Genomic DNA, 22919 nt, shown 5'->3' on the forward strand with positions numbered 1-22919 from the left:
GCCTCTAGTAATTTAAATTCTGAGAATGTAACAAAACTATAGTTGGTATTCTGAATGACATGACTAAGGAGAGGAAGCAGTACTTAGCTAAACTCAAACAAAAGAAGTAAAAACACATTTTGCAATATAAAACATTTTTAGGTTTGTTAAAATTTTCATTTTACTCAAATTATAGCCTACTTTATCAAATTGTGAAATGGACCACAATATTTTATCTGACATCAGCAAAAATATCTAATTATTAAAGAACAAGGTTTGCCACTTGCATTTTTAGGGATGTTATTTCCTCTCAATGCATACAAGGAACTCCTATTAATGTAGTGAAGAATATATCTCACAAAACATAGCTTACAGAAGCTGTATTTTGTATTAATAATCTGCAGTATTTTAACTAGATAGATGTGTTGTACACTAAGCCAAATACTTTTATTTAATTTTAGCATTAAAAGCTATGTATAATGTTCATTTTGGTATTCTTTGTGAGAGTTCTCTGTGCAGACTTGTCCTCGCACTTATAATATAAAAAATAATAAATACTTGTATTGCACTTTTCATATCTAAACTGCCTACAAACTTCAACTAATTAATCCTCACAGCATCCCACCAAGGTAGAAACTGCAAGTAGGGCCTCCATTTTACAACTGTAGCATTACAAAAAGCATTTGAAGTTCAATGAACAGTTTACAGTATTCACTGAAAAGTTATAAAAATAAAGGAAGTTTTCCAAATTTTCAGAATCAGAACTCTAATTAATGGACTGCATTATAGGGCATCAAGCTAGTTGATAGCAGTTCTGATTCTCATGTGACTAAGCTAGTAGGTGGTACACATCCAATATAAAACAATTCATTTCTGGGCAAAATTCACCCCAGTCACAAAATCTATGTCCTAGGTAAATCCCATTTAGGACCTATTTTGAGAACATAAAGAGGATTTAAATAATGCCCAATATTAAACTGATCTTCTGCACAGGGATGAATTTCACCCTTCTCTGATTAACCAGGGTTTTGCACTACTTCCCGCAAGTTGTCTTAATTCTTACAAAGTGTTTTACGTTAACACACACAAATTATTCCATTCACCACAGAAATGTAGACATACAGTAAACAATGCTAACTCTTCCATCAAGCACCACATGATCTTTCATGGCCAAGTTCCTTAGGAATACAGATGCTTGTCACCAAAATGGCAACTCCAGTAGAGCATACCCCTCTAAAATCATAAAAGGGACGTTAGTTCTGTACTTATTTGGAAGGGAGAATGCCTCTTATTGAGTTGCTAAAATGACAGCTTTCATTGACCTGTTTTTTCCTTAGGTAAGTACTAAGATGGGAAAATCCTAAATTTGCTGTGAGAAGGAGCAAACAATGATTTACAGTTTTGATTATAGTTAATTAAGTCTCCCATAAAATATATATGACAGGGTAGATTCTCTGTAGAAACCTCTTGCAAACCCCAAGAAAGGGATTTTTTGGCAAAGAGGAGCCATTTACAGGCATACAGTCAGCTCCTAATGTTGCCTGATAGCATAGGGAGTGTGTCAGGAGGAGCAAAGGGGCAGTGAGAGTGAGAGTCTGGAACATGTGTTCTGGTAATCCCCAGATGGTTTAATGTTCGTTAGGAGATCAAGGCCAGCTGGAATAAGTTATAGCTGCCTCTAGACTCCTCTAATTTTTGCTATGGCTGAGACAGAGAATCAGGAGTTGCAAATGGCTCCCTGACAGCCTTCCAGGTGAAATCCACCCCTAGAGTTTTTCAAACGGAAACCAAAGATGCAAGAAATTTCTACATGATTGAATAAGCTGGAAATGGGAATGATGCATCCAGAATACAACTGACTGCAAATCTGTCTGAATACCACGGATAAAACACATTCAGAAGCAACATTAGTGTTAAGCACCCTCAATATCTGTGGTTTCTGGAGACCATGATTAATTACACACTTAGTCTTGAGCCTGTGATCTGGGACCTGGGCAGTTGCTTAGAGGTAGAGAGCTGATTTCTATGAGATATTATCTCTCTTCCCACTGGTTAACTCTAAATCTACCATCTAGAGTTGTTTTAACCCTTTGTTTTGGCCGTTCCCATAGAAAGATCTTTCCTCTGCACAGCTGGGGGTCATGGCATTCCATTTTTAGTGTGGGCTTGGAAGTCTAGGGGTATTTTCTATTGGTTACGGCCCCTATAGTGTTTTCCTTTTTTGTAGTTTTGTATCACACACTTACATGTCTTATATATATATATACATAAAAGAGAGCAAGCATTTGAACTCCAGAAGTAAAAAAAAAAAAAAAAAAATGTATTGGTTTAATTAAGCAATTTTTCCCATTAAGGGCTGATCCAAAGGCTGTTGAAGTCAATGAGAGTCTAAGAGGAACCTTAAAGTATGCTTTTGTAAAAAAAGCAGTGGATTGAGACTTAGAAGGTTCCACTGCTGCCAGTGTACAAACTTCCTGTATAATCTTAGTCAACTCACTTAACCTTTCTGTGCTCTACTTCCCTATCAGTAAAAACAAGATGCTTCTCCACCACCAGTCCATACAGTGGTGATGCAAAGATAAATGAATTAGTGTTTGTAAGGTGCTTAAATATTACAGTGATGACAGTGAGATGGACAAGCTTTCAAGCTTACAAAGAGCTTTTCTTCAGGTTTGGGAAATGCACACGGTGTTACAGTTAAGTACAAGATGGAACAGATTGTTTAGCATAAGTAGCTAACACATTTCAAGGGACCTTTCAAGGTGAAGTGGCCTGTGAAATCCCCACCAGTCATAGGGAGAAATGAAAGGGGGGAGGGAGGAGGAAAAGAAGGGGGTGGAAAGCAGTTGGGGGGTGGGGGGGTTATAGATTATTGTAACAATGTCTACAGTCTATTCAGGCCATGAACTTTAGTGTCTAGCAAAGTTATGATTTTAAGCTCTCAGGCTCGTCTGTTTAAAGTGTTGTGCAGGTTTCCTTTGAGGATGAGAACTGATAGGTCAGATATAGAGCGATCGCTTTGTTAGGCAACTTTGAAAATGCCACCCTTTACCTAGCTACTTGGGGTTCTTTTCCTTTAAATGCAGGTATTCTAAAAATAAGTGAACAATAATTGTTAATCTATAATGTGGAAATGTGAGTCAGGCAGGAATTGTTTTGCAGCCAGTACTTAAGAATTTGTGTTTGCTTCATAAGTATTCCTTCCTCTGCAGTTATCTGGCCTTCAGCCACTCCTCTTACCCAGATTCCCTGTTGCATACACATTAAATGACTACCAACTCCCCTGCAACAAGCAACCCCAAACCCAAGAAGTTTATAAAGAAGTTGTTTATAAAAGTCAGTTCTGTCAACCCATGGTGGATGTTGAGAAGTCACAGGGAACATTACTCAATCATTGGTGTTCCCCTCTTTCCCCAAAGAAACCATTTGTATGTTTAAAAGTTTAATAAAGAATTACTGGAATGTATTTCTGATTCTGATTTATGTGATATCCCTACTGCAAAGATATGACAGATCTTTCACGCATCAGTCCCATGGTTTTTCTCTTCATTGAAGAACGTTCTTCATTTTTCACTTTGAGGAAGGAAACAATTGCTTTATGGAGCAATTTACTATTTCATAATCTAACAATTCAATGAACTGGAAAAATTTTTTATGGATTGAGATTTGATTTTTTAAACAGAATTTGGTGTTTCATCAGTATTCATAATCTGACACAAAGGATTTTTTTAATTCACCAAGATAGTCAACACTCAGATGCTAAAATATTAATGTTAAGATACTGTACATTTAATTTTGTTATTAAAATTTGATCATATTATCAAAGTGAGGTTGGATAGATAGGCAGATTTATAATTGAATACATTTTGTCAGCTGTAATACCAATTATGGTAGTTTTTTAGCCAAGTTAGAAGAGTACGACTCATATATCCCAGACCAAACTTGATAGGAAATTTGGGGACGACAATAGCTAACACTGAAATATACACTTTTCTAAACACGTACTTAAAGCAAATTCTATTTCGGAGAACACAATACAGAATATAATAATAGAATACACACATAAGAGGAAGAGGAATGGCTCAGAGAGACATAAAAGACATAAAATTTAACTCAAAGTTTCAGAGGAATGCTCCCTGTGGGAAGGGATTTGAATCCACATGAAAGAAGCAGAGAGTCACAGCCTTGGAAACAGAATAGATTCTCTTGTTCCTTCAAGAACACAGGATCCAACCCTTCATGTCACACAAATACTGAAAAGCTGCTTTTTCTCTAAAATTGACAGAGGAAAAATATTTATATTGGCTTATGAATTTTAATGTATGCATTTTATGATAAGAACATAAGAACGGCCATACTGGGTCAGACCAAAGGTCCATCAAGCCCAGTATCTTGTCCTCTGACAGTGGCCAATGGCAGGTGCCCCAAAGGGAATGAACAGACAGGTTATCATCAAGTGATCCATGCCCTGTCACCCAATCCCAGCTTCTGGCAAACAGAGGCTAGGGACCCATTCCTCCCCATCCTGGCTAATAGCCATGGATGGACCTATCTTCCATTAATCTATCTAGCTCCCTTTAGACCTCCATTATAGTATTGGCCTTCACAACACCCTCTGGCAAGGAGTTCCAGAGGTTGACAATGCATTGAGTGAAAAAATACTTTCTTGGGTTTGTTTTAAACCTGCTACCTATTAATTTCATTTGGTGGCCCCTTGTTCTTGTATTATGAGGAGGAGTAAATAACACTTCCTTATTTATTTCTCTATACCACTCATGATTTTATAGACCTCTATCATATCCCCTCTTAGTCGCCTCTTTTCCAAGCTGAAAAGTCCCAGTCTTATTAATCTCTCCTCATACGGAAGCCGTTCTATACCCCTAATAATTTTTTTGCCCTTTTCTGAACCTTTTCCAATTCCAGTATATCTTTTTTGAGATGGGACAACCACATCTGCATGCAGTATTCAAGGTGTGGGCATACCATGGATTTATATAGAGGCAATATGATATTTTCTGTTTTATTATCTATCCCTTTCTTGATGATTCCCAACATTCCGTTCGCTTTTTTGACTGCCGCTGCACATTGAGTGGATGATTTCAGAAAACTATCCACAATGACGCCAAGATCTCTTTCTTGAGTGGTAACAGCTAATTTAGACCCCATTGTTGTATATGTATAGTTAGGATTATGTTTTCCAATGTGCATTACTTTGCATTTATACATATTAAATTTCATCAGCCATTTTGTTGCCCAGTCACCCAGTTTTGAGAGACCCTTTTGTAGCTCTTTGCAGTCTGCCTGGCACTTAACTATCTTGAGTAGTTTTGTATCAATGTTGCAACCTCGCTGTTTTAATTATTGTGCAAATACTTAGAGCAACTGGACAGGTAATTTCTGCAATAACTCAAAATCAATAAGAACAGTACAGTAGCCACTATTTATGAAGGACCTATGTTTTGTGCTCTGTTGCTGCATTTTACAGAGGAGAAAACAGAGAGAAGCTGATGTTTCTGAAATTAATAAAAAAATTCTGAGCAGGAGTGATCCCTGGAATAGACAAGGCTACCATTTTACTACCATTTTAGTTAAACCAGCTGAGAAGAAGTCTAATCAAAACAGTGGTTAAAAAGGGGCCTAGCTGTGGAAACCTAGTCTATACTATGGTTCCCATTGGCTCTAACACCGGTTAAGCAGTGCTTTGTAAAGTGAAACCCTATCAGTATTTTATAAATTTCCCCATTGTAGACCAGGCCTAAATGACTTGTCTTTGAGGCATCATGGTATAAGGGGTAAATTATAGATCTAGCAGTCAGCAAGATGTGGGTTCATTTAATCTTGGTTCTGACACTGATTTGCAGTGTGAACTTAGACAAATCATGTGGGAAAAGTTTTTCTGAAGTGGTCTCTGATTTTGGGTGTGTTAATTTTTATGTGCTCAGCATGATGCTCTTTGGGCCTGATTTTCAGAAATGTTGAGTACCTACACTCTTGTCTTAAGTTAGTGGGAGTCCTGGATACTCGTTACTTTCTAAAAACTAGGATCTAGATATCAAGTTGGGCATCCAAAATCAGGGACAAACCCAGCATCAGAGGATACATTTGAAAATGTTGGCCTTAACCTCTGAGAATCAGTGTTTCTCCCTCTGTAAAATGGGGATAATGGCACTCACTGTACCTTACAGCAGTGGTTCTCAAACTTCATTGCATCGTGACTCCCGTCTGACAAAAAAAATTGCTACATGACCCCTGGAGCGGGGACCAAAGATCGAGCCCACTCGAGCCTTGTCGCCCTGGGCAGGGTCAGAGGGGCAGCAAAGCTGAAGCCCCAGGGTTCTTCCCTGGGTGGGCGGCATGTAACCTTAGCCCTGGGTGGTGGGGCTTAGGCTTCAGTCTTGCTGGGGCCCAAGGCCAACAACAGCCTTAGCAACCCCATTAAAATGGAGTTGCGACCCACTTTGGGGTCCCAACCCACAGTTTGCTACATACATATTGGTATGTAGCGTTTGTCAAGTGCTACACAAACAGTAAAGTTTATTAAACCAGTCAGTAGCGGAAGTGACAAGAAAACTCAGGAGGTCCTGGCTCCCAGCCTATGCTCAATCCACTAGACCATGCTGACTATAGGATATAGTCTCTCAGTACTTTATCAACTCAACAAGCACATTTTGCCAATTACACTTTTTCAACAAACATTTATTCCAGTTCTAATTTTACAATATCCACAAAGAAAGCCATGCCAGCTTGGGCCTGGTCCCTTCTCACTGCCATCAGAGCTTCCTCCCCTATAGCTACTTCCTAAATCCTTTTATGAAGAGGGTAGAAAAGACAGACGAAAGTTAATGTTTCATGGACCAGAATAAACTCCTGCTCAGAAATCTGCTGGGTGGCCAAAGGAACATGTTATGTATAGTCACTGCTCCTCTGTTGTCTTCTCTACCTTAATATGCTGCCACATAATTCATCTCATGGTTAGATCCACAGCCACATGGAATCTAGAAGTCTAGGTGGAAGCAATGGAGAAACTCTTCTGCAGAAGAGTCAAAGAAATATTCATTATCCCATTTCAGTTCCTTACCTACCACAATTTTGCAGGCTCCTCTCCTTTACCTCTTTTCCACAACACAGGGTCCTTTATTTCTAAACAACTCCACCTCTACTATGGCACCCAGGAATGATTTACTAGTCAGAAACTGAAACATATCAAAGAAGGTTTCCATTGATTGCCACTGTTGCTGGTTTTCTACAACATCAGCTACTGACCGTGATCAATATACCTGTAACTGAATAATCCTCACATCTAATTTTCCCTCAGGTAAGGAACAATTGCCCTTGTCTTATGTGTAACACGAACTGGTATTTGAATGCTGTACAATGTATCAGGATTTTTTTTATTAACTGTTACCTGTGTTAAAGATATGCTTCACAATCTACTCATGAACGCAAACGTGTTTTAAGAGTTTATGAAGACTTTTCTTTATTGGAGCTGGCTCCACAGCTCTCACTGGCTGGGAACCATGGCTAATGGGAGCTACGGGGGCAGCCTTTGCGGGCGGGGCAGCAAGCAAAGCCCCCTGGCCGTTCCTCCACACAGGGAGCTGCTTGAGGTAAGTGCTGCCCGGAACCTGCACCCCAAGAATTCCCACACCCCAACCCCCTGCCCCAGCCTTGATCCTCCTTCCGCTCTCTGAACCCCTAGGTCCCAGCCCGGAGAACCCTCCTATACCCCAAACCCCTCATCCCCAGCTGCACCCCAGAGCCCACACCCCCTCATAGAATCATAGAATATCAGGGTTGGAAAGGACCTCAGGAGGTCATCTAATCCAAACCCCTGCTCAAAGCAGGACCAATCCCCAACTAAATCATCCCAGCCACGGCTTTGTCAAGCCTGACTTTAAAAATCTCAAAGGAAGGAGATTCCACCACCTCCCTAGGTAACCCATTCCAGTGCTTCACCACCCTCCCAGTGAAAAAGTTTTTCCTAATATCCAACCTAAACCTCCCCTACTGAACTTGAGACCATTACTCCTTGTTCTGTCACCTCCTACCACTGAGAACAGTCTAGATCCATCCTCTTTGGAACCCCCTTTCAGGTAGTTGAAAGCAGCTATCAAATCCTCCCTCATTCTTCTCTTCCACAGACTAAACAATCCCAGTTCCCTCAGCCTCTCCTCATAAGTCATGTGTTCCAGTCCCCTAATCATTTTTGTTGCCCTCCGCTGGATGCTTTCCAATTTTTTCACATCCTTCCTGTAGTGTGGGGCCCAAAACTGGACACAATACTCCAGATGAGTACTCACCAATGTTGAATAGAGGGGAACGATCATGTCCCTCGATCTGCTGGCAATGCCCCTACTTATACAGTCCAAAATGCCGTTAGCCTTCTTGGCAACAAGGGCACACTGTTGACTCGTATCCAGCTTCTCGTCCACTGTAACCCCTAGGTCCTTTTCTGCAGAACTGCTGCCTAGCCATTCGGTCCCTAGTCTCTAGCAATACATGGGATTCTTCTGTCCTAAGTGCAGGACTCTGCACTTGTCCTTGTTGAACCTCATCAGATTTCTTTTGGCCCAATTCTCTAATTTGTCTAGGTCCCTCTGTATCCTACCCCTACCCTCCAGCGTATCTACCACTCCTCCCAGTTTAGTGTCATCTGCAAACTTGCTGAGGGTGTAGTCCATGCCATCCTCCAGATCATTAATGAAGATATTGAACAAAACCGGCCCCAGGACCGACCCTTGGGGCACTCTGCTTGATACCAGCTGCCAACTAGACATAGAGCCATTGATCACTATCTGTTAGGCCCGACAATCTAGCCAGCTTTCTATCCACCTTATAGTCCATTCATCCAGCCCATACTTCTTTAACTTGCTGGCAAGAATACTGTGGGAGACCATATCAAAAGCTTTGCTGAAGTCAAGGAATAACACGTCCACTGCTTTCCCTCCTCCACAGAGCCAGTTATCTTGTCTTAGAAGACAATTAGATTAGTCAGGCATGACTTGCCCTTGGTGAATCCATGCTGACTGTTCCTGATCATTTTCCTCTCCTCTAAGTGCTTCAGAATCGATTCCTTGAGGACCTGCTCCATGATTTTTCCAGGGTTTGAGGTGAGGCTGACAGCCTGTAGTTCCCAGGATCCTCCTTCTTCCCTTTTTTAAAGATGGGCACTACATTAGCCTTTTTCCAGTCGTCCGGGACCTCCCCTGATCGCCATGAGTTTTCAAAGATAATGGCCAATGGCTCTGCAATCACAGCCGCCAACTCCTTTAGCACTCTCGGATGCAGCCCATCCGGCCCCATAGACTTGTGCTCATCCAGCTTTTCTAAATAGTCCCAAACCACTTTTTTCCCCACAGAGGGCTGGTCACCTCCTCCCCATGCTGTGGTGCCCAGTGCAGTAGTCTGGGAGCTGACCTTGTTCGTGAAGACAGAGGCAAAAAAAGCATTGAGTGCATTAGCTTTTTCCACATCCTCTGTCACTAGGTTGCCTCTCTCATTCAGTAAGGGGCCCACACTTTCCTTGACTTTCTTCTTGTTGCTAACATACCTGAAGAAACCCTTCTTGTTACTCTTAACATCTCTTGCTAGCTGCAACTCCAGGTGTGATTTGGCCTTCCTGATTTCACTCCTGCATGCCCGAACAATATTCTTATACTCCTCCGTGGTCATTTGTCCAATCTTCCACTTCTTGTAAGCTTCTTTTTTGTGTTTAAGCTCAGCAAAGATTTCTCTGTAAAGCCAAGCTGGTCACCTGCCATATTTGCTATTCTTTCTGCACATCTGGATGGTTTGTTCCTGCATCCTCAATAAGGCTTCTTTAAAATACAGCCAGCTCTCCTGGACTCTTTTCCCCATCATATTAGCCTCCCAGGGTACCTGCCCATCAGTTCCCTGAGGGAGTCAAAGTCTGCTTTTCCGAAGTCCAGGGTCCATATTCTGATGTTCTCCTTTCTTCCTTGTGTAGGGATCCTGAACTCGAGCATCTTATGGTCCCTGCCTCCCAGGTTCCCATCCACTTTTGCTTCCCCTACTAATTCTTCCCGGTTTGTGAGCAGCAGGTCAAGAAGAGTTCTGCCCCTAGTTGGTTCCTCCAGCACTTGCACCAGGAAATTGTCCCCTACACTTTCCAAAAACTTCTTGGATTGTCTGTGCACCACTATATTGCTCTCCCAGCAGATATCAGGGTGATTGAAGATACTGCGATCTAGTAACTTCCTTTACTTGCCGGAAGAAAGCCTCATCCATCTCATCCCCCTGGCCTGGTGGTCTATAGCAGACTCCCACCATGACATCACCCTTGTTGCTCACACTTCTAAACTTAATCCAGAGACACTCAGGTTTTTCTGCAGTTTCATACCCAAGCTCTGAGCAGTCATACTGCTCTCTTACATACAATGCAACTCCCCCACCTTTTCTGCCCTGCCTGTCCTTCCTGAACGGTTTATATCCATCCATGACTGTCATGTGAGTTATCCCACCAAGTCTCTGTTATTCCAATCACTTCATAATTCCTTGACTGTGCCAGGACTTCCAGTTCTCCCTGCTTGTTTCCCAGGCTTCTTGCATTTGTGTATGGGCACTTAAGATAACTCGCTGATCGTCCAGCTTTCTCGGTATGAGGCAGGAGCCCTCCCCTCTTGCGCTCTCCTGCTCGTGCTTCCTCCCGGTATCCCACTTCCCCACTTACCTCAGGGCTTTGGTCTCCTTCCCCCGGTGAACCTAGTTTAAAGCCCTCCTCACTAGGTTAGCCAGCCTGCTTGTGAAGATCCTCTTCTCTCACTTTGTTTGGTGGTGCCCGTCTCTGCCTAGCACTCCTCCTTCTTGGAACACCATCCCATGGTCAAAGAATCCAAAGCCTTCTCTCTAACACCGCATGCATTAGCCATTCATTGACTTCCATGATTCGACGGTCTCTACCCAGGCCTTTTCCTTCCACAGGGAGGACGGACGAGAACACCACTTGCGCCTCAAACTCCTTTATCCTTCTTCCCAGAGCCCTCATCCCCCCGCACCCCAACCCCCTGCCTCATCCCCCACCCCACCCCAGAGTCTGCATCCCCAGCCAAAGCCCTCACACCCCAATCTCTGCCCCAGCCTTGATCCCCATCCCGCACTCCAAACTCCTCACCCCCAGACCAGAGCCCCCTCCTGCACCCCAAATCCCTCATCTCTAGCCCCACACCAGAGCCCGTACCCCCAGCTGAAGCCCTCACACCCCACCCCACCCCCTGCCCCAGCCTTGATCTCCCTCCCACACCCTAACCCCATGAGCCAGCCCAGTGAAAATAAGCAAGTGAGTAAGTTTTGGGAGAGCGAGCAACAGAGAGAGGGGAGATGGAGTGAGTGGGGCCTGGGAAGGGGTGTGGCAGGGGCATGGCCTCAGAGGAGGAGTGGTGCAGGGGTGGGGGAAAGGGTGTTCAGTTTTGTGAGAGTAGAAAGTTGGTAACCTTACTCTGAAGTCTGAACTGAACCCAGGATTTTCCCTGCCTTAAGGTGCACTCTCGGCATGCAGGACCTTTGTCTGGCAGCTCCTCCTGAGAACTGTGATCACACAGCCCAACTACCTAGTTCCTGGAACCAGTGCTCACCCCTCAAACAAACCCTTCTCCTACAACTCCACTGAAAGGTCTGAGCCTTCTGGGTTATTGTTTAACTCTCTCAGGGGGAATATGGGAGTTGTAGCATATGAATACATACAGACACTTTGCACAGAGTTCTACAATGCTCTTGCTTTTACTTAATCAGACCAGAAATGCAAAGATCCATACAAAAATAATAAACACTACATCCATTTCCACTCACTCTAATTCATTCTTCCCTTGGGATGCCATTCTGGGGAGTAAGCATAGGGTGACTTTGTGCTTAAAAAATATGGTGTATGGTGGATCTGCCATGAGTGCTGCAATTTCTCCCAAAAATGTCTCACAGAGGTAATTGCTACTAGAAATGCAGTTTTCATAGAGAGATGTAGGAGGAAATATGTGGCTAATGGTTCAAACGGTTTTTGGGTTAGGCATGTTAAGACTAGGAGAAGGCTCCAAGGTGGATTAGGCGGTTTGATGTCTGGGTATAGGGTTTGGGGTCCCTTAAGGAATCACTAAGTAATGGGGTGAGCAAAGATAGGCCTGTCGTCGGTGGCATCATGCGACATTGTAATTGTGGCCAAGTGGACTTTGATGGAACTCAGGGAGAGTCCAGAGAGTTTAATCTCTAACAGATAGTCGAGGATTAGTGGGAGAGGCACAGAAAAAAGGCGCGGTTTCTGTGGCAGCCCACCAGTGTGTAAATCTTGTCCAGTTATGAAGGTACGTGGTGCATGTAGAATTTCTTGTGCTATGAAGGTGTACATTTCAAACCTGCTCTGAGCAAGTTCGCCCAGCATGAGAGAACCATGAAGGAGCCAAACCTTGAGGTGTAACGTGGTTAAATTGGGGTGGAGTAGTAGACTGCATTTTTGGGACAAGAGATTTGGGCGGAGGGGTAATGGGATGGGTGCGGAAAGCACCATCTTGGCAAGGAAAGTGTACCATGCCTGTCTGGGCCATGTGGTGGTGATCCTTATGACCCTGGCTTGGTCTGTTAGTATTTTTATCAGTACTTTGTGTATGAGTGGTATTGGGGAAATGCATCCATTTCCCACGATGTATCCATGGGAACATGAACATCCCCCAAGAAGTGTTTGCCTAGTTCCGCTCTGGAACAAAATCTCGGGCATTTCTTGTTTGCTGCAGTTGTGAAAAAATTTGTGGTTGGGTATCCCCATGTGTGAAATATGTCTAGTACTATATCCTTGTTTAGTTCCCATTTGTGGTCTATGGGAAATCTTCTGCTGAGGTCGTCTGCGGTGGTATTGAGAGATCCAGGTAAGCATGCAGCTAATATTCAGACATTGTGTCTGAGACACCAGTTCCACAGTATGATCGCTTCTGTAGAAAGGGAGTGGGATCGCCCCCCCGCAACTTGCCTGTTTACACAGAATGTGCAGGAAATGTTGTCAGTTATTATCCTGACATGCTGGTTTTGTATGAAGGGGAGACATTGGAGGCAGGCATGGCGTATCATTCAGAGTTCTAGACGTCAATGTGAAGGGACTTCTCGGCAGGAGACGAAAGCCCCTGGGGAGTGTATTGGGGCATGTGTGCTCCCTATCCCATAAGGGATGCATCCATAGTTATGATAACCGGTGGGACGTCCTGTAGAAAGGGGACCCCGCAGCAAAGGTTGTGAGGCAATGTCTACCAGTGGAGGGAATACTTGACTGGGAGGTATGTATAAAAGGTTGTTCAGACCATGGACATTCCATCTGTAGGCAGTGGTCATCCAACTCTAAAAAAGTGCAAGAGGCCATGTGGCCTAGGAGTTGTAGGCCTCCTATCCAACCCCCCCCGCCCCACCGCTTCTCGCCCTCTGACAGCTCCCCCGGGACTCCTGCCCCATCCAACCACTCCCCTGACAGCCCCCCCCCAGGACTCCTACCATCCACCACCCCTTGCTTCCTGTCCCCTGACCATCCCTGGAGCCTCCACTCCTGACTGCCCCCTGCCGCCCCATCCACCCCCCCGCCTTCCTGACTGCCCCCCTCGGGACCCTTGCCCCATCCAACCCCCTGTTCCCCACCCTTTGACCCCCCAACCCCTATCCACACCCCCACCCCCTGACCACATCCCCCAACTCCCCTGCCCTCTATCCAACCCCCCCGCCCCCTTATCACACTGCCTGGAGCACCAGTGGCTGGTGGTGCTACAGCCTCGCCGCCCTGAGCACCGGATCAGGACGCGGCATTGCGCTGGTGCTGCAGCGTGCTGAGGCTGCAGGGGAGTGGGGGCAATGGGGGAGGGCCTGGGGGTGAGCCTCCCAGGCCAGGGGCTTAGAGGCCAGGCACGAGGGTCCTGTGGGCTGGATGTGGCCCGTGGGCCGTAGTTTGCCCACCTCTGCTTTAAACTCGTGTTTGTTTGTTTTTTTCTCTCTCTCTCTCTGGAATGTCATCAATAAAGTGCATGAGTTTCTCATAGTTTTTGTGGTCATATTTTGCCAGAATGGCAGAATAATTAGATATCCGGAATTGTAATGTGGACAAAGCATACACCTTACGATCAAGCAGGTCCAGCCTTTTACTGTCTTTAACAGTTGGGGTAGACCTGGGAAACTGGTGTTTGTTCTTTTGGTTAGCTGCTCTACTGCCAATGAGTTTGGCACTGGGTGAGTAAAAAGGAACTCAGACCCTTTCGAAGGAATAAAATATTTCCTGTCAGCTTGCTTACAGGTAGGTGTGCCAGTAGCCGGTGTCTGCCATATGGTTTTGGCGAGATCCATGATGGCTGAATTTATAGGTAAGGCAATCTTGGATGTGGAGGTAGGTTGCAGGATGTCAGTCAATCCATGCTGGTTTTCAGAAACTTCCTCCAGATTAATCCTGAACTTGTTGGCAACTCTTTTGAAGAGGTCTTGAAATTTTAAGAAATCATCTGACAGTGTTGGTGGGACAGCCAGTATTGCCTCATCCTGTGTGGATACGGGCTCCAGAAGAGTTGGGGAAGCATGTGTAGCATGTCCATCGAAGTGTGGAGTAACAGCTTGTTGTTGTGTCTCATTTGTAGCCGTATGCACTGGTGGTGGCGAGGTGGCATTGCTCCTATTTCTGGCATCTTGGCTATCACAGTGGAATCACTTATATGGTGCCCATCGACCTTAGTATTGCCACTGACTGGGGAAGATCATATGTGGTGCCATCCATGGGTTCATATACCAGGGAGGGAGGTCTTTAATGAATGAAGACCTAGAATTTGTGTGACCAGTGCTGATTTGGGTCTATGACTGGGAGAACTGGTATAGTGAAAAGTCTCCCTGCACTATGGCTTCCTCATCACTAGAAAAGGGAGATACAGCAGGAGACAGCTGTCTGGACCGCATGTGAATGTCTGGAAAAAAAAATAGGTGTCAAGTAGAGGTGACTGTAGGTTAGGTGACACTTATAGGTCTGGTGAATGAATGAACTGCTGTGCCGGAGAGCCTGTGTGAGACTCTCTGTTAGGAGTGTCTGCAGCGCTGGAGGGTCATTCGGCACCGACGTTCTCTGCACCGTAGCGCTCAATGCATGTGCTGAGGTCGATGGTGCCAGGGAGGTAAGCGCAGCCCACGTCTGCTCCGGCAAGGTCCTCTGTGCTGGCACCGTGTCCACTGCTGTGCTGAATGGTGCCATGAGAGAGGCAGGCAACTGGAAGCCTGAAGCCTCGGCACCGGGAGCTTGTGCTGTCGCCGCAGCCAGAGGCGGGATTAGCGCAATGCTGGAAGAACCCGGAGCATCAAAGGTACTGAGCTGACAGAAGATCTGCATAGAAGAAAAAGACCTGCTCAGCGACCTTTTTGCTTGCAATGTTTCCCTTCTGGGTGAGGAAGGTAGGTGTTTTCTCTTTTGTTCTTTTTTGGAGGCAGGAGGCCTGCGGTTTACTGAAGAGCCCGTACCTGGGTCAGAGGCAGGTCCTAGTGACTTCTGCCCAAAAATCATTTTCAGGCGGAGTTCTCTGTCTTTATGTGCCCTGGATTTTAATTTGGAACAGTGGGCAAATTTTTGAAGAATGAGGGACTCCCCCAGGCATTTTATACACTGGGAGTGACCATCCAAGATAGGGATGGCGTCCCTGCACGTATTGCACTGTTTAAATCCTGGGGAGCCAGGCATATTAGCATCGGCTGGAGGCTGAGAGGAACAAGCGGGAACAATTTTTTTTTAAAAGGGATGAACTTATCTAGTAACTAGAGTACTAAACTAAGGGAAAAAAGGATGTAGAATGGGTAAGAGAAAAAGTTTTAACAAGTCTGCTGTAGGTCCGACTCAAGCCGGGGATGGTAGAGAAGGAACTGAGGAGTTCGGCCGCGCATGCGCACTATTAAGACAAGATTGGTATGTGAGGCAGGCTCCACGCATGCACGGCCGATATTACTGCTGTAAAAATCTCCGAACAACGGCCCAGGGGCGGACCGACACCTACAGTGGAGCACCCATAAGGACACCTCTCGAAGAAGAATTAAAGATATTTTTATTTTTTCTACATATGTGAAAACTGAAGCACAGAGAGAAAGTCACTTGCTCACGCTCATACATCAGACCAGTGGTGGAACTGGGAACAAACCCCATGTCTTTGGATTCTCAGTCCAGAGCTGTATCCACCACGTCATACTGCCTCTCAACAATCATATCTCCTTTAAAAACAACTTCTTTCATTATGTACTTTTAATATTTTTCCTCAAATGCATTAGTTTTTGTTATTCTTGCACTTGTTTTCTTGGACTTTTTAATGCTCATTTTTCTAATTTCAGTAAGTCTCTCCTTTATATACCTCAGTTTTTCAATGTTTTTGTAGTCCAGCCCAATTTAATGTTTTCAGCATTCATTTAATGAACGATTTATATCTTTTCCAAAAATATTTATGAAAATATTAAATATAGGATCTTAACACTGCACCTTTTGGAAGCTCCTGAGACGTCTCCTGAATTCATTGTCATGTTGCTTATAGTTGCTCTGTTCTTTATTCATATGAGTCTAACAGGGTCATTCTAATTTCTCTGTTTTCATACTAAAAACAAACCAGATATAATATAATCATAGAAATATAGGACTGGAAGGAACCTCAAGAGGTCTTCTAGTACAGTCCCCTGCGCTGAGCAGAACCAAGTATATTTAGACCATTCCAACAGGAGTTTCTAAAAACCTTTTAAAAACCTCCAGTGAAGTGTATTCCACAAGTTCTCCTGATAACACATTCCAGTGCTTAACTATCCTTACAGTTACAATATTTTCCCTAGTCTCTAACCTAAATTTCCTTTGCTACAGATTAAGTCAATTACTTCTTGCCCTATCTTCACTGGAGAAGGAGAACAATTGATCACGGTTTTTATAACAGCCCTTAACATATTGAAGACTATAATCAGGTGTCCCGCCCCTACATCCCTCCCACCCCCGGAGTCTGCTTTTCTCAAGAATAAACTTAAACCCTTTTTTAACCTTTCCTCATAGGTCAGGTTTTCTAAACATTCTCTGGATTCTCTCAAATTTGTCCACATCTTAAAGCATGACATCCAAAACCGTACACAATACTCCAGAAGTCACCTACTACAAGGCAGGCCCAACAAAGAAAATAACAGAACGCCACTAGCCATCACCTTCAGCCCCCAACTAAAACCTCTCCAACGCATCATCAAGGATCTACAACCTATACTGAAGGATGACCCATCACTCTCACAGATCTTGGGAGACAGGCCAGTCCTTGCCTACAGACAGCCCCCCAACCTGAAGCAAATACTCACCAGCAACCACATACCATACAACAGAACCACTAACCCAGCAACCTATCCTTGCAACAAAGCCCCTTGCCAACTGTGCCCACATATCTATTCAGGGGACACCATCACAGGGCCTAATAACATCAGCCACACTATCAGAGGCTCGTTCACCTGCACATCCACCAATGTGATATATGTCATCATGTGCCAGCAATGCCCCTCTGCCATGTACATTGGTCAAACTGGACAGTCTCTACGTAAAAGAGTAAATGGACACAAATCAGATGTCAAGAATTATAACATTCATAAACCAGTCGGAGAACACTTCAATCTCTCTGGTCACGTGATTACAGACATGAAAGTCGCAATATTACAACAAAAAGACTTCAAAAACAGACTCCAACGAGAGACTGCTGAATTGGAATTAATTTGCAAACTGGATACAATTAACTTAGGCTTGAATAGAGACTGGGAGTAGATGTGTCATGACACAAAGTAAAACTATTTCCCCATGTTTATTCCCCCCCCCACACACACACACTGTTCCTCAGACGTTCCTGTAACTGCTGGAAATGGCCCACCTTGATTATCACTACAAAAGGTTTTCTCCCACCCCCACCCTCCTGCTGGTAATAGCTCATCTTAAGTGTTCACTCTCCTTACAGTGTGTATGATAACACCCATTTTTTCATGTTCTGTGTGTATATAAATCTCCTCACTGTATTTTCCACTGAATGCATCCAATGAAGTGAGCTGTAGCTCACAAAAGCTTATGCTCAAATAAATTGGTTAGTCTCTAAGATGCCACTAGTACTCCTTTGCTTTTTGTGAATACTCCAGCTGAGGCCTCCCCAGTGCTGAGTAGAGCAGGGCAGTTACCTTCCATGACTTACATATGATACTTTTGGTAATACAACCCAGAATTATATTAACTTTTTTTGCAATGGCATTACATTGTTGACTCATGTTCAATTTGTGATCCACTTAACTCCCTGATCTTTTTTCAGTGATACTGCTGCCTAGCCAGATATTTCCCATTTTGTACTTGTACATTTAATTTTTCCTTAAGTACGTAGTACTTTGTACTTGTTCTTGATTAACTTCATCTTGTTGGTTGCAGACCAATTCTCTAATCTGTCAAGGTCAATTTGAACTTTAATCCTACTCCTAATGCTTGCAAGCCTTCCCCCTCCCACTCCTGTGTTGGTGTAATCTGAAAATTTTATAAACTTACTCTCCATTCCGTTATCCAAGTCATAAATGAAAATATTGAATAGTGTTTGCTTATGAGAATGTCATGCAGGACTTTTTCAAAAGGGTTACTAAAAATCAAGATACATCATGTCTACTTCTCCCCTTCAATCTACCACACTAGTAAACCTGTCAAATCCCGCATAGCCAACATTGCCCAATTATCCTCCAGATTGGCCTGGAAGTGCCTCTTCTGCAGTCAGTGCCAAAGCCGTGTTGGAATTTCCGCAAGGCGGACTGGCCTGGCTACACTCCAGAAACAGAACATTGGATCCCACGGCTCGAACTGATACCTAGAAACTTTGGCCATTTTACAAACATCTTAAAATCAACTGCTAAGAATACATCCCATGTGGTCACCGCAAGGCTTTCACCCCCTTCTGGACAAAAGAATCCGAGTCCCTCCTGAGGGAATATGAAAAGAGCGGCAACCCAGATAAACCCACTGCACTGCTTGAGTCCTTGAATTCAGCATGCCTGGGAAGCTGGAAACAGGGTGCTGAAAGCCTTGATTTCACCCATTCGAGGCATAAGGCATGGGCAACTTGGAGGATCCCAGCCAGTAACGCGATGCCCAGCAAAGGTGACTGTAAGAGCTGTCACCTCTCATCTTCTTTCTAATAGAAAGAGGCCAACGGACAAGAATACATGCCAGGACGTCCAGCAAGAACTCTGCAGAAACCGCCAACTATGTCTGGAGGAATCACCACTCTACCCTCCATATTCTGTTGAGGAGATCAATCTTGAATTGTCTGAAACCAAAAGCCAGAAAGCTGCAGGGGTTGATGGAATTTCTCCAGAATGCCTGGGGAGACAGGGTTGGGAATGGCTGGTGGTGCTTTTTACTGCCGTGCATAGAACCAGAGAAGTGCCAACAAGCTGACGACAAGCAACAGTGGCTGACTACTAATGCCTAGGAAACCTCCAGAGGATGCAGCCAGCTACCGCCCCAGCTCTCTCCTCTCAACTATCAGCAAGCTCATGGAACGAGTGTTGCTCCACCGTCTGTCTGATATTATTAAAGATATCCTCCCAGCGCAGCAGGCAGGATTTCACAGGAAGCGGAACAGCTGTGACGAAGTAGCTTCACTTACTAGCCACACTGAGGCAGGATTCCAACTAAGCTGAAGACAGGGTCACCCTTGTTGATCTGCCCTCAGCATACAAAACTGTCTGGAGACAGGGCCTCCTCCTCAAGATCTCCCACGCCATTCACTGCCAGTGAATGATCCGCCTCTTGGCGGCAATGACTGGGTACCGCCGCTTTAAGGTACACCTTAATGGCCAGATTAGTAAACCAAGACCTCTTAACTCAGGCATCACTCAGAGTTTGGTCCTGGCCCCAATACTTTTTAATCTATATGTTGTGGCTATACCAGCAACCGAGTCGAGGAAATTCATCTATGTGAATGACATTCCATAGCTGTTCAGCATACAAGCCTTCATACATTAGCTGCATCCTAACCTGAGATCTTAGCACAATGGATGATTATATTCAATGCTGGAAACTTAAGCCTACCCCCAAAACAACATGGTAACCGCTTTCCATCTGAACAATAAAACGGCTAATACCAAACTTGATGTGCAGTCCTGCATTGAGAGCATCAGCCATGAGGCTAATCCAAAAGTATCTTGGCGTTACACTGGACTGGAGTTTGACCTTTTGACAACACCTCGAGAACACCTGTGATAAGGTCAGGTCTTGTGTCACGCTTAACAGAAAATTGGCCAGAACATCATGGGGCTCCAGTCCACGCACCTTACAAACCGCAACAATTGCCTTGGTATATTCTGCAGCTGGATATTGTGTGCCAGTGTGGTCTCACAGCAGTCACATTAAACTCCTTGACACTCAATTCAATAACACTATGTGCATAGTGTCAGGAACCCTCAAATCGACTCCAGTCAACTGGCTCCCAGTCCTAATGCACATCCAGCCTCCACAGATTAGAAGAGCTGCTCAAACATCTCGCTTTCTTAACCATGTCAATGCAAATGTGAGGATCCTGCTGCACAATGATCTGCAGAAGCCGCCAAAAACGAGATTAAAATCCTGCAACCCTTTATGGATCCGCATGAAGACCCTTACACCCAACTTCAATGCTGAATCTCAGCAGAGAGTCTCATGGAGCATTTAGACGGCTCAAAACAAATAACTGATCACTGAGACCCTGTCGAGGAACAACCAGGTTTTGATGCAGTGGTGCAGACTGAATCGTATCAGGACATCTCATGGGAGATATGGACAAACCCTCTTTAAATGGAAAATGAGGCCAAAACCTGTATGCGACTATGGTCACCAGGCATAAACGATGGAGCACATCATATCTGAGTGTCCCCTTTTTTCTTTTGCCGGGTCCTTAAGGATATTCACCAGCTCACTGTTGTAGCAATGTGCTGGCTATCAAGCTTAGATATAAATATGTAGTCATTGCTACCTACCCAAGCCATACAAAAGAAGAAGGAGACAACCCTGTCAAAGAAGGAAATTAGGCTGGTTTGGCATAATTTGTTCGTAACAAAGCCACATAGGCTACTACTTATCATCCTGCTTTCCTCCAGGTGCTTACAAATTGATTGTTTTAATGATTTGTTCCAGTATCTTTCCTGATATTGAAGTTAGACTGACTGCTGCAGAATTTCCTTGGTCCTCTGTATTCCCCTTTTTAAAGACAGATGCTGTGTTTGCCCTTCTCCAGTCTTCTGGGACCTTACTTGTCTTTTATGAGTTCTCAAAACATAATCACTAATGGTTCAGAGATTGCTTCAACTAGTTCCTTAACTACCCTGGGGTGAATTTCATCAGACCCTGACAACTTGAATACGTCTAACTTATCCAGATATTATCTAACATGGTCTTTCCCTGTTCTGTCTTGTATTCCTTCCCACTTGCTGTTAATATTAGTTGTGTTGACCATCTAGTCCCAATTACCCTTTTTAGATAAGACTGAAGCAAAACAGAAATGAAACTCAACATGTAGGCCACAGCAGAGTGGTACAGGTCCTTGAAGATGAGTAGTTTAAACTTGATACAATGGGAAACGGGAAGCCACTTGCATAATATGTCCTGATTGTTAATTAATATGATCATTTCGGCTGCTGTATTCTGGTCAATTTAAAGGGAGCAATGTGTGTGCATCAGGCGGACCAGTGAGAGGGAGGCTGGGGCAGAAGAGGGCAAGCACTTTACAGGACTTGAAGATGTTATTCAATCACCTCTGCTTTTGTGCCTTGTCTTGCACTACAGGTATTAACAGTGAAATGTATTTAAGTATGTGAATCTAGCCTGTATAGCAAAGCATTTTTTCATTTAAAAACTTGTAATACTTCTGAAAATAATTATTCTTATTCTTTTGATCTCAATACAGAAATAAATCCTTTAACTGTGTGTCAGGAAAGAAGCTGTCTTGCTTGTTCCATACTTCTAACCAACACGTGTACCCACGTACCTTAGAATACTCTTATTGGCCTTGCTACCTGATAAACTAAGAATGCAGACAGCTCATCCCTGTTCCTGCTAATATCTTATTCAGTAAAAATACCAAAAAGGCTATAAGCATTAAAGAAATGTATCAATTAAAAAAAATCACTTTTCAAACCACACTGTAGTTTCTCATATAAATGACTCACACTTTAAAAAATAAAACTATTGACTTTTGCCACTAGGAATACTGCAGATTGGAGCCCCTTCACTCCACCCCCCATATAAAACTGTTTTAAGTACAATATCACCACATGGTCTTTGTAAGCAGATTTCTTCCTTTGGTCTAGTGTGTTGTGCTTGTTGCTAATTTTCACAGTGATATATTTTGAGGTGTCAACTCGTATTTATTTTTAGTTAATTTAAGTTGCATTTTCCATTGGCAAAATCAAAATGGCACTTTCAGCATTTGTTTATCACCTGATTTATATTACAATGCAAAGCATGAAGCACAACATTGAAAAGCTAACAAAAAACTGGCACCACTTACTCCTTACCCATCTCCATATTCTACACGAGGACCCAGAAGCAAAATGAGACAAAGCTAGTATTTGATAATGGCTGTTCAGATTTCTCATATGCTATTTAACATATCTGCTCTACCAGTGATGATCTCCAAGAGGGATATGTGGAGTGGTCATAGAGTTTCTGGTCCTCCACAGTTACCAAAGAGGACCATCAGCAGGGAGCTTAATAAACGTAGGAACATCTTGGTTAGGGAGTTCCCAGTTGCTGTTTGAGGCTCTTTGTGTTTACATCTTCGTACTACATGGTGTCAGAAGTGACAGAATGCCTGTCTCCAAGGAAGGATTAATGGGAAAAAAACCAAACCAAACAAAAAACAAACAAACAAAAACAAAATACCATTACCAGAACCATTACTCTCTACAAAGTTACCCGACAGACCTTGGCAGCGGATAGCCAT

The sequence above is a fragment of the Eretmochelys imbricata genome, chromosome 1, assembly GCF_965152235.1.
Source record: "Eretmochelys imbricata isolate rEreImb1 chromosome 1, rEreImb1.hap1, whole genome shotgun sequence".
Taxonomy (NCBI): Eukaryota; Metazoa; Chordata; order Testudines; family Cheloniidae; genus Eretmochelys; species Eretmochelys imbricata.